The following is a 12369-nucleotide window of genomic DNA, read 5'->3' on the forward strand; positions in this document are numbered from 1 at the left end:
TGCAAACTTGTACTAGTAATACTACTAGTACTAGTATGCACTAGTAGTGCCAGTAGTAGTAGTACATACTACTAGAACATGGAAATACTGCTAATACTACTACTAGTAGTACATACTAGTATGTACTACTGGTAATACTAGTACTAGCAGTAGTACCTCTACTAGTAATATTATGTACTAGTACGAGTAGTATATTTTAGTATGTACTACAACTAGTACATGTACTAATACTACCAGTAATTGTAGTACTCGTAGTAGTACAAGTACTACTAGTACTCCTCGTAGTAGTACATGTACTACTAGTACTACTCGTAGTAGTTAGCTACTATGAGTAATACTAGAACTACCAATACATACAACTACTACTACCACTAGTACATACTAGTATGTACTACTAATACTCCAAGTATGTATTCTGGTACATACTTGTAGTACATACTAGTAAGTACTATTAGTACTAGTATGTATTATCAGTAGAATTAGGTATCCTAGTACTAGTACTAATACTACTAGTATTAGTATTAATACTTCTAGTATGTACTGCTATACTAGTACTACATGTAGAACTAGTTCTACTAGTACTACTAGTAGTAGTATGTACTACTAGTAATACTCGTACTATTCGTTGTAGTATAAGTACTACTATTACTACTTGTTGTAGTATAAGTACTACTAGTAATACTAGAACTACTAGTACATACTACTACTACTCTTAGTACTACTCGTACGTATTATTAGTACATACTACTACTAGTACATACTAGTACTATAGACAACTAGTAACACTACTAGTAATACTAATACTAGTATGTACTACTGTATTAAAGTACTCTACTACTCGTAGTACGAGTAGAAATAATCCATACTTGTACGAGTATGTACTAGTCGTAGTACGAGTATTACTCGTACTAGTAGTAGTACTTGGATTATTTGTAGTACTAGTACTTACTACTACGAGTAGTATTAGTAGTACTTGTACTACTACGAGTAGTACTGGTACTACTACGAGTAGTACGAGTACTCCAACTACGGGTAGTAGTAGTACATATACTAGTAGTAGTAATATGTACTAGTACAACTACTACTAGTACATATTATTAGTACATACCAGTAGTACTAGTAGTATAGACAAGTAGTACATAGTAAATATATACTCCCCGTATTAGTACATAATAATACTACTACTAGTACTAATGCTAGTACTTGTATTATTAGTAGTAATATTAGTATGTACTACTAGTACTAGTATTAGTAGTACTATTATATACCAGTAGCATGTACTAAAGTACTAGCTCTACCAGTACAGACCTGTACTAATAGTGTTACTAGTACTAGGCGGAATATTTCCGTGATGTTAATGAGCAAGACGTACTTCTATTTATTGACAATATCTCTCGCTTCGTTCAAGCAGGATCAGAAGTCTCTGCCTTATTAGGAAGAATGCCTTCTGCCGTGGGTTATCAACCTACCCTTAGTACAGAAATGGGTTCTTTGCAAGAAAGAATTACTTCTACTAAAGAGGGATCCATAACTTCCATTCAAGCAGTTTATGTACCTGTAGACGATTTGACCGACCCTGCTCCTGCCACAACATTTGTACATTTAGATGCTACTACAGTGCTATCAAGAGGATTAGCAGACAAAGGTATCTATCTAGCAGTAGATCCTTTAGATTCAACGTCAACTAGTAGCGCTACTAATATTACTAGTAGTACTTAGTACTACGTGTAGTACTAGTAGTACCCTTACTACTACGAGTAGTACTAATAGTACTTGTACTACTGGGAGTAGTACGAGTATTACTAGTTGTACATATTAGTACTAGTTGTACATACTAGTACTAGTTGTACAAGTAGAATTAGTTCTACATGTACTACTAATATAGCAGTACATACTAGTAGTATTAGTAATATTATTAGTAGTACATACTACACTAGTAGTACTAGTAGAACGTGTTCTACATGTACTACTAGTATGTACTAGCAGTACATACTAGTAATATTAGTACTAATACTAGTAGTATTAGTACTAATACTAGTAGTATTAGTACTAGTACTAGAAGTACTAATTCTACTAGTAGTACATACTAGTACTAATTGTACATACTAGTATGTACTACAAGTATGTACTAGAATACATACTTGGAATATTAGTAGTACATACTAGTATTTACTAGTAGTAGTAGTACTATGTACTAGTAGTGCTAGTATTACTAGTAGTACTTACTAATACGAGTAGTACTGGTACTACTACGAGTTGTACGGGTACAACAACTACTGGTAGTAGTAGTACATGTACTAGTAGTAGTAATAGTAGTATGTATATGTACAACTGCTACTAGTACATATTATTAGTACATACTAGCAGTACTAGTAGTATAGACAAGTAGTACATATTAATAAATACTACCCATACTAGTACATGATATTACTACTACTGCTAGTACTAGTATTACTAGTAGTACATACTAGTATGTACTAGTAGTACAAGTATTAGTAGTACTATTATGTACTAGTAGTATGTACTACTAGTACTAGAACTACTAGTACATACTAGTACTAGTAGTGTTTGTAGTACTAGTATGTCCTAGTAGTGCAAGTATTACTAGTAGTACTTACTACTACAAGTAGTACTAGTAGTACTTATACTACTACGAGTAGTACTAGTAGTACTTGTACTACTACGAGTAGTACGAGTATTACTAGTAGTACATACTACTACTAGTAGTACTAGTAGAACTAGTTCTACATGTACTACTAGTATGTACTGCTAGTACATACTAGTAGTATTAATACATACTACTAGTACTACTACTAGTTCATGTACTACGACTACTACTAGTAGTTGTAGTACTCGTACTACTCGTAGTAGTACAAGTACTACTAGTACTAGTCGCAGTAGTACAAGTACTGCTATTACTACTCGTAGTAGTACAAGTGCAACTAGTATGTACTACTAATACTCCAAGTATGCATTCTAGTACATACTTGTAGTATATAATAGTAAGTACTATTAGTACTAATAGTACTACTAGTAGTAGTATGTACTACTAGTAATACTCGTACTACTCTGAGTAGTACAAGTTCTACTCGTAGTAGTACAAGTACTACTAGTACTACTCGTAGTAATAAGTACTACTAGTAATACAAGCACTACTAGTACATATTAGTACTAGTATCACTACTAGTACGAGTAACACTGCTAGTACTAGTATGTACTAGTAGTGCTAGTACTAGTAGTACATACAAGTACGTACTATTAGTACTAGTATTAGTAGTACTATTATATACTATTAGTACTATTAGTTCTATTAGTACTAGTAATAGTAGTACTATTATGTACTAGTAGCATGTACTACTTGTAATAGTAGTACTAGCAGTAGTACTAGTAGAGGTAATATTATGTACTAGTACGAGTAGTATATATTTGTATGTACTACTTATCTATATTACTCGTACTACTAGTATGTAAAAATAATATGTACTAGTAGTAGTTGTATTAGTACTACTACTAGTACTACGACTAGTACATGTACTACTACTACCAGTAGTTATAGTATTAATACTACTCGTTGTAGTACAAGTACTACTAGTACTACTCGTAGTAGTGCAAGTACTATTTCTACTACTCGTAGTAGTACAAGTACTACTTGTACTACTCGTGGTAGTATGTACAACTAGTAATACTAGCACTACTAGTACATACTACTACTACTACTAGTAGTACATACTAGTATGTACTACTAATACTCCAAGTATGTATTCTAGTACATACTTGTAGTACACACTAGTAAGTACTATTAGTAATGGAAAGTACTATTAGTACTAGTATGTACTACTTGTAGAATTAGTACTTTTAGCACTAGTACTAATACTACTGGTATTTGTACTAATACTACTAGTATGTACTGCTCGTAATACGTATAACTACTCGTAGTAGTAAGTACTATTAGTAATACTAGCACTATTAGTACATGCTACTTCTACTACTACTACTACATACTAGTATGTACGACTAATACTCCAAGTATGTATTCTAGTACATACTTGTAGTACATACTAGTAAGTTATATTAGTACTAGTATGTACTACTAGTAGAATTAGTCCTTCTAGTACTAGCACTAATACTACTAGTATATACTGCTAGAACGTACTAGCAGTACATGTACAACTAGTTCTACTAGTAATGCTAGTAGTAGTATGTACTACTAGTAATACTCGTATTACTAGTACTAGTACTAGTATTAGAAGTACCATTATGTACTAGTAGTATGTACTAGTACTACTACCACTACTAGTACATACTAGTACTAGTAGTGTTACTAGTACTAGTTTGTAGTAGTTGTGCTAGTATTACTAATTGTACTTACTAATACGAGTAGTTCCAGTAGTACTTGTAGTACTAGAACTACTGGTAGTAGGAGTACATGTACTAGTAGTAGTACTAGTTGCATGTACTAGTACAACTACTACTAGTACATCTTATTAGTACATACTAGTAGTACTAGTAGTCTAAACAACTAGTACATACTAATAGATACTACAGTACTAAACAACTAGTACATACTGATATATACTACACGTACTAAACAACTAGTACATACTAATATATACTACCCGTGCTAGTATTAGTAGTACTATTATGTACCAGTAGTATATACTACTAGTACTAGCACTACTAGTACATACTAGTACTAATAGTGTTACTAATACTAGTATGCACTAGTAGTGCTTGTATTACTAATAGTACTTACTACTACGAGTAGTACTAGTAGTACTTGTACTACTACGAGTAGTACTAGTAGTACTTTTACTTCTACGAGTAGTACGAGTGTTATTAGTAGTACATACTACTACTAGTAGTACTAGTAGAACTAGTTCTACATGTACTACTAGTATGTACTAGCAGTACATGCTAGTAGTTATAGTACTAATACTAGTAGTATTAGTACAAGTACTAGAAGTACTAATTCTACTAGTAGTACGTACTAGTACTAATAGTACTTACTAGTATGTACTACAAGTATGTACTAGAATACATACTTGGAGTATTAGTAGTACATACTAATATATACTTGTAGTAGTAGGAGTATGTACTAGTAGTGCTAGTATTTTTATGACTACTTACTACTAGTATGTACTACTAGTGCTAGTATTTTTATGACTACTTACTACTAGTATATACTAGTCTATACTACTAGTACTACTAGTATGTACTTATAATATATTCTAGTAGTAGTTGTAATTATACATATTACTAGTACGACTACTACCACTACGTACTTGTAGTACATATTAGTATGTACTATTTGTACTAGTATGTATTACTAGCAGAATTAGTACTTTTAGTACTAATACTACGAGTTTGTACTGCTAGTACATACTAGTAGTACATGTAGAACTAGGTCTACTAGTACTACTAGTAGTAGTATGTACTACTAGTAACACTCATACTACTCGTAGTAGTACAAGTACTACTAGTTCTACTCGTAGTAGTGCAAGTACTACTAGTACTACTCGTAGTAGTAAGTACTACAAGTAATACTAGAACTACTAGTACATACTACTACTAGTAACACTACTAGTACTAGTATGTACTAGTAGTGCTAGTACTAGTTGTACATACTACTAGTACATAATAGTACTAGTAATACTAGTACTAGTAGTACATACAAGTATGTACTACTAAAAATACTAGTACCAGTAGTAGTATAGTAGTAGTAATATTATATACTAGTACGAGTAGTATATATAAGGATGTACTACTTGTCTATACTACTAGTACTACTTGTATGTACTAATAAAATGTACAAGTAGTAGTTGTACTAGTACATACTACTAGTACTACTACTAATTCATGTACTAGTTCTACAAGTAATACTAGTAGTAGTATGTACTTCTAATAATACTCGTAGTACTCGTAGTAGTACAAGTACTATTAGTACTACTCGTAGTAGTACATGTAGTACTAGTACTATTGTAGTAGTAAGTACTGTTAGTAATACTACTACTACTAGTACATCTTAGTACTAGAAGTTTTACTAGTACTAGCACGACTAGTACATACTAGTCTTAGTAGTGTTATTAGTACTAGTATGTACTAATCATGCTAGTACTAGTTGTACATACTACTAGTACATAATAGTACTACAAATACTAGTACTGTAGTACATACTAGTATGTACTACAAGTAATACTAGTACTAGCAGTAGTACTAGTAGTAGTACTATTATGTACTAGTACGAGTAGTATATATTAGTATGTACTACTTGTCTTTACTACTAGTACTACTTGTTGTAGTACAAGTACTACTAGTACTACTCGTTGTAGTACAATAATATTAGTACTACTCAAGGTAGTAAGTACTACTAGTAATACTAGCACTACTAGTACATACTACTACTAGTACTACTAGTACATACTAGTATGTACTACTAATACTCTAATTATGTATTCTAGTGCGTACTTGTAGTACATACTAGTAAGTACTATTAGTACTAGTATGTATTACTAGCAGAATCAGTACTTCTATTACTAATACTACTAGTATGTACTGCTAGTACATACTAGTAGTACATGTACAACTAGTTCTATTAGAACTACAAGTAGTAGTATGTACTACTAGTAATACTCGTACTACTCGTAGTAGTACACGTACTAAAAGTACTACTCTTAGTACTACAAGTATTACTAGTACTACTCTTAGTAGAACAAGTACTACAAGTACTACTCGTAGTAGTAAGTACTACTAGTAATACTAGAACTACTAGTACATACTACTACTACTAACACAACTAGTACTAGTATGTTCATACTAAAATACTAATACTAGTACTAGTAGTACATACTAGTATGTACTACTCAAAATACTAAAACTAGCAGGAGTACTAGTAGTAGTAATATTATTTACTAGTACGGGTAGTATATATTAGGATATACTACTTGTCTATACTACTAGGACTACTCGTATGTACTAATAATATGTACTGTACTAGTAGTAGTTGCACTTGTACTAATACTACTACTAATACATGTACCACTTTTACCAGTAGTTTTTGTACGCGTACTACTCGTAGTAGTACATGTACCTCTAGTGCTACTTGTTGTAGTACAAGTACTATTAGTACTACTCGTAGAAGTACAAGTACTACTAGTACTACTCGTAGTAGTCCAAATACTACTAGTACTACTCGTAGTTGTAAGTACTACCACTAATACTCCCTGTATGAATTCTAGTACATACTAGTAAGTACTATTAGTACTAGTATGTATTACTAGTAAATGTAGTACTTCTAGTACTAGTATTAATACTACTTGTATTAATACTAATACTACTAGTATGTATTGCTAGTACAGACTAGTAGTACATGTAGAACATGTTCTACTAGTAATACTAATAGTAGTACATACTACTAGTAATACTCGTACTCCTCGTAGTAGTAAAAATACTACTTATATTACTCGTAGTAGTACAAGTACTACAAGTACTACTCATTGTAGTAAGTACTACTAGTAATACTTGCACTAGTAGTACATACTTGTATGTACTAGTAGTACATACTTGTATGTACTAGTAGTACATACTAGTATACTAGCAGTAGTACTAGTAGTAGAAATAATATGTACTCGTACGGGTAGTATATATTAGTATGTACTAGTCTATACTACTAGTACTACTAGTATGTACTAATAATATGTACTAGTAGTAGTTGTACTAGTAACTACTACTAGTACTACTACTACCAGTAGTTGTACTACTAGTACTACTAGCAGTAGTACAAGTACTACTAGTAATACTCGTAGTAGTAAGTACTCTTGGTAATACTAGAACTACTATTATATACTACTACTACTACTACTATTAGTACATACTAGTATGAACTACTAATACTCCAAGTATGTAATCTAGTACATACTTGTAGTACATAGTAGTAAGTACTATTAGTACTAGTATGTACTACTAGCAGAATTAGTACTTTTAGAACGAATACTACTAGTATTAATACTCATACTACTAGTATGTATTGCTAGTACGTACTAATAGTACATGTAGAACTAATTCTACTAGTACAACTAGTAGTGGTATGTACTACTAGTAATACTCGTACTACACATAGTAGTACAAGTACAATTAGTACTACTCGTAGTAGTACAAGTACTACTAGTACAACTCGTAGTTGTAAGTACTACTAGTAATACTAGCACTACTAGTAAATACTACTACTACTACCAGTACATACTAGTATGTACTACTAATACTCCAAGTATGTATTTTAGTACATACTTGTAGTACATACTAGTAAGTACTATTAGTACTTCTAGTACTAGTACTAATACTACTAGTATTAGTAGAAATATTACTAGTATGTACTGCTAGTACATCCTAGTAGTACATGAAGAACTAGTTCTACTAGTACTACTAGTAGTAGTATGTACTACTAATAATACACGTAATAGTACAAGTACTACTAGTACTATTCGTAGTAGTACAAGTACTACTAGTACGACTCGTAGTAGTAAGTACGACTAGTAATACTAGCACTACTAGTACATACTAGTGCCAGTAACACGACTATTACTAGTACGGGTAGTGTATATTAGTATGTACTACTTTTCTATACTACTAGTACTACTAGTATGTACAAATAATATGTACTATTAGTAGTTATACTAGTACATACTACTAGTACAATCTTAGTACGTGTACTACTACTCCGAGTAATTGTAGTACTCGTACTACTCGTAGTAGTACAAGTAGTACGGGGAGTATATATTACTATGTACTACTTGTTTATACTACTAGTACTATTGGTATGTACTAATAATATGTACTAGTAGTAGTTGTACTAGTACATACTACTACTACTAGTATATGTACTACTACTACCAGTAGTTGTAGTACTCGTACTACTCGTAGTAGTACCAATACTACTCATAGTAGTACAAGTACTACTAATACTACTCGTAGTAGTAAGTACTAGTACTACAAATAATCCAAGTACTACTACTAGTACGAGTAATACTCGTACTACGACTAGTACGTACTCGTACAAGTATGGATTATTTCTACTAGTACTACAAGTAGTAGAGTACTTTAATACAGTAGTACATACTAGTATTAGTATTACTAGTAGTGCTACTAGTTGTCTATACTTGTATGTACTACTAGTATGTACTAGTAGTAGTATGTACTAATAATATGTATGAGTAGTACTAGATGTAGTAGTAGTATGTACTAGTAGTTCTAGTATTACTAGTAGTACTTATACTACAACGAGTAGTACTAGTAGTACTTGTACTACAATGAATAGTACGAGTATTACTAGTAGTCCATACTACTACTAATAGTACTAGTAGAACTAGTTCTACATGTAGTACTAGTATAGTAATACATACTAGAAGTATTAATACTAATACTAGTAGTATTAGTACTAGTACTAGGATACCTAATTCTACTGATAATACATACTAGTACTAATAGTACTTACTAGTATGTACTACAAGTATGTACCATAATACATACTTGGAGTATTAGTAGTACATACTAGTATGTACTAGTGGTAATAGTAGTTGTATATATTAGTAGTTCTAGTATTACTCGTAGTAGCTAACTACTACGAGTAGTACTAGTAGTACATGTACTATTACGAGGAGTGCTAGTAGTACTTGTACTACTACGAGTAGTACAAGTACTACAACTACTGGTAGTAGTAGTACATGTACTAGTTGTAGTGCATACTAATATATACTACTCGTACTAGTACATAATATTACTACTAGAGGTACTACTGCTAGTACTTGTATTACTAGTAGTACATACTAGTATGTACTACTAGTAGTAGTATTAGCATTATTATTATGTTCTACTAGTATGTACTACTAGTACTAGCACTACTAGTGCATACTAGTACAAATAGTGTTACTAGTACAAGTATGTACTAGTAGTGCTAGTATTACTAGTAGTACTTACTACTACGAGTAATACTAGTAATACTTGCACTACTACGACTAGTACTAGAAGTACTCGTACTACTACGAGTAGTTATAGTAGTACTTGTACTACTACGTGTAGTACTTGTACTACTACGTGAAGTACAAATACTACAACTACTAGTAATAGTAGTACAAGCACTAGTAGTAGTACTTGTAGTATGTAATATATACTACTCGTACTAGAACATAATATTACTACAACAAGTACTACTACTAGTACTAGTATTACTTGTAGTATATACTAGTATGTACTACTAGTATTACTTGTAGTATATACTAGTATGTACTACTAGTAGTAGTAATAGTAGTACTATTATGTTCTAGTAGTATGTACTACTAGTACTAGCACTACTAGAGCATACTAGTACTAGTAGTGTTACTAATATAAGTATGTACTAGTAGTGCTAGTATTTCAAGTAGTACATACTCTTACTAGTAGTACTAGTAGAACTAGTTCTACATGTACTACTAGTATGTACTAGCAGTACATGCTAGTAGTATAAGTACTAATACTACTAGTATTAGTACTAGTATTAAAAGTATTGACTCCACTAATAATACATACTAGTTCTAATAATACTTACTAGTATGTACCACAAGTATGTACTAAAATACATACTTGGAGTATTAGTAGTACATACTATTATGTATTAGTAGTAGTTGTAGTATGTATTAGTATTGCTAGTATTACTAGTGGCACTTACTACAACGAGTAATACTAGTAGTACGTGTACAACTACGAGTAGTACTAGTAGTACTTGTACTACTACGAAGAGTACGAGTACTACAACTACTGGTAGTAGTACTAGTCGTATGTACTAATACAACTACTACTAGTAGTAGTACTAGTAGTATGTACTAGTACAACTACTACTAGTTGTAGTACTAGTAGTATGTATTAGTACAACTACTACTAGTACATATCATTAGTACATACTAGTAGTACTAGTAGGATAGACAAGTAGTACATTCTAATATATACTACCTGTACTAGTACATTAAATTACTATTATTAGTACTATTGTTAGTACTAGTATTAGTAGTGCTATTATGTATTACTAGTACTAGCACGACTAGTATATACTAGTACTAGTAGTGTTACTAGTACTAATATGTACTAGTAGTACTAATATTATTAGTAATACTTATTATTACGAGTAGTACTAGTAGTACGAGTAGTACATACACTACTAGTTGTACTAGTAGAACTAGTACTACATGTACTACTAGTATGTACTAGGTGTACATACTAGTAGTATTTGTATTAATACTAGTAGTATTAGTATTAGTACTAGAAGTACTAATTCTAATAGTAGTACATACTAGTACCAATAGTACTTACTAGTATGTACTAGAATACATACTTGGAGTTTTTGTAATACATACTAGTATGTACTAGTAGTAGTAGTAGTAGTATATATACTAGTAGTGCTAATATTACTAGTAGTACTTACTACTATTAGTCGTTCTAGTAGTACTTGTACTACTACGAGTTGTCATAGTAGTACTTGTACTACTACGAGTAGTACGAGTACAACTACTCGTATTAGTAGTACATGTCCTAGTTGTAGTACTAGTAGTATGTACTGATACAATTACTACTAGTACATATTATTAGTACATACCAGTAGTACTAGTAGTTTAGACAAGTAGTACATACTAATATATACTACCCATACTAGTAAATAATATTACTACTACTGCTAGTACTAGTATTACTAGTAGTACATACTAGTATGTACTAGTATTAGTAGTAGTATTATGTACTAGTAGTATGTACTACTAGTACTAGCACGACTAGTACAAACTAGTACTAGTAGTGTTACTAGTACTAATATGTTCTAGTAGTGCTAGTATTACTAGTAGTACTTACTACTACAAGAGTACAAGTAGTACTTGTACTACTACGAGTAATACTAGTAGTACTTGTACTACTGCGAGTAGTACTAGTAGTACTTGTACTACTACGAGTAGTACGAGTATTACTAGTAGTACGTATTACTACAAGTAGGACTAGTAGATTTAGTTTTTTAGTATTACTAGAATGTATTAGCAGTACATACTAGTAGTATTAGTACTAGTACTAGAAGTACTAATTCTACTAGTAGTACATACTAGTACTAATAGTACTTACTAGTATGTACTAAAAGTTTGTACTAGAATACATACTTGGAGTATTAATAGTACATACTAGTATGTACTAGTCGTAGTAGTAGTAGTATGCACTAGTAGTTCTAGTATTACTAGTAGTACTTACTACTACGAGTAGTCCTAATAGTACTAGTACTACTACGAGTAGTACTAGTAGTACTACTACGAGTAGTACTAGTAGTACTTGTACTAGTACGAGTAGTACTAGTAGCACTTGTACTACAAC

Source organism: Amborella trichopoda, chromosome 8, assembly GCF_054954075.1.
Source record: "Amborella trichopoda isolate Santa Cruz 75 chromosome 8, AtrichopodaSantaCruz75HAP2 v2.0, whole genome shotgun sequence".
NCBI lineage: Eukaryota > Viridiplantae > Streptophyta > Magnoliopsida > Amborellales > Amborellaceae > Amborella > Amborella trichopoda.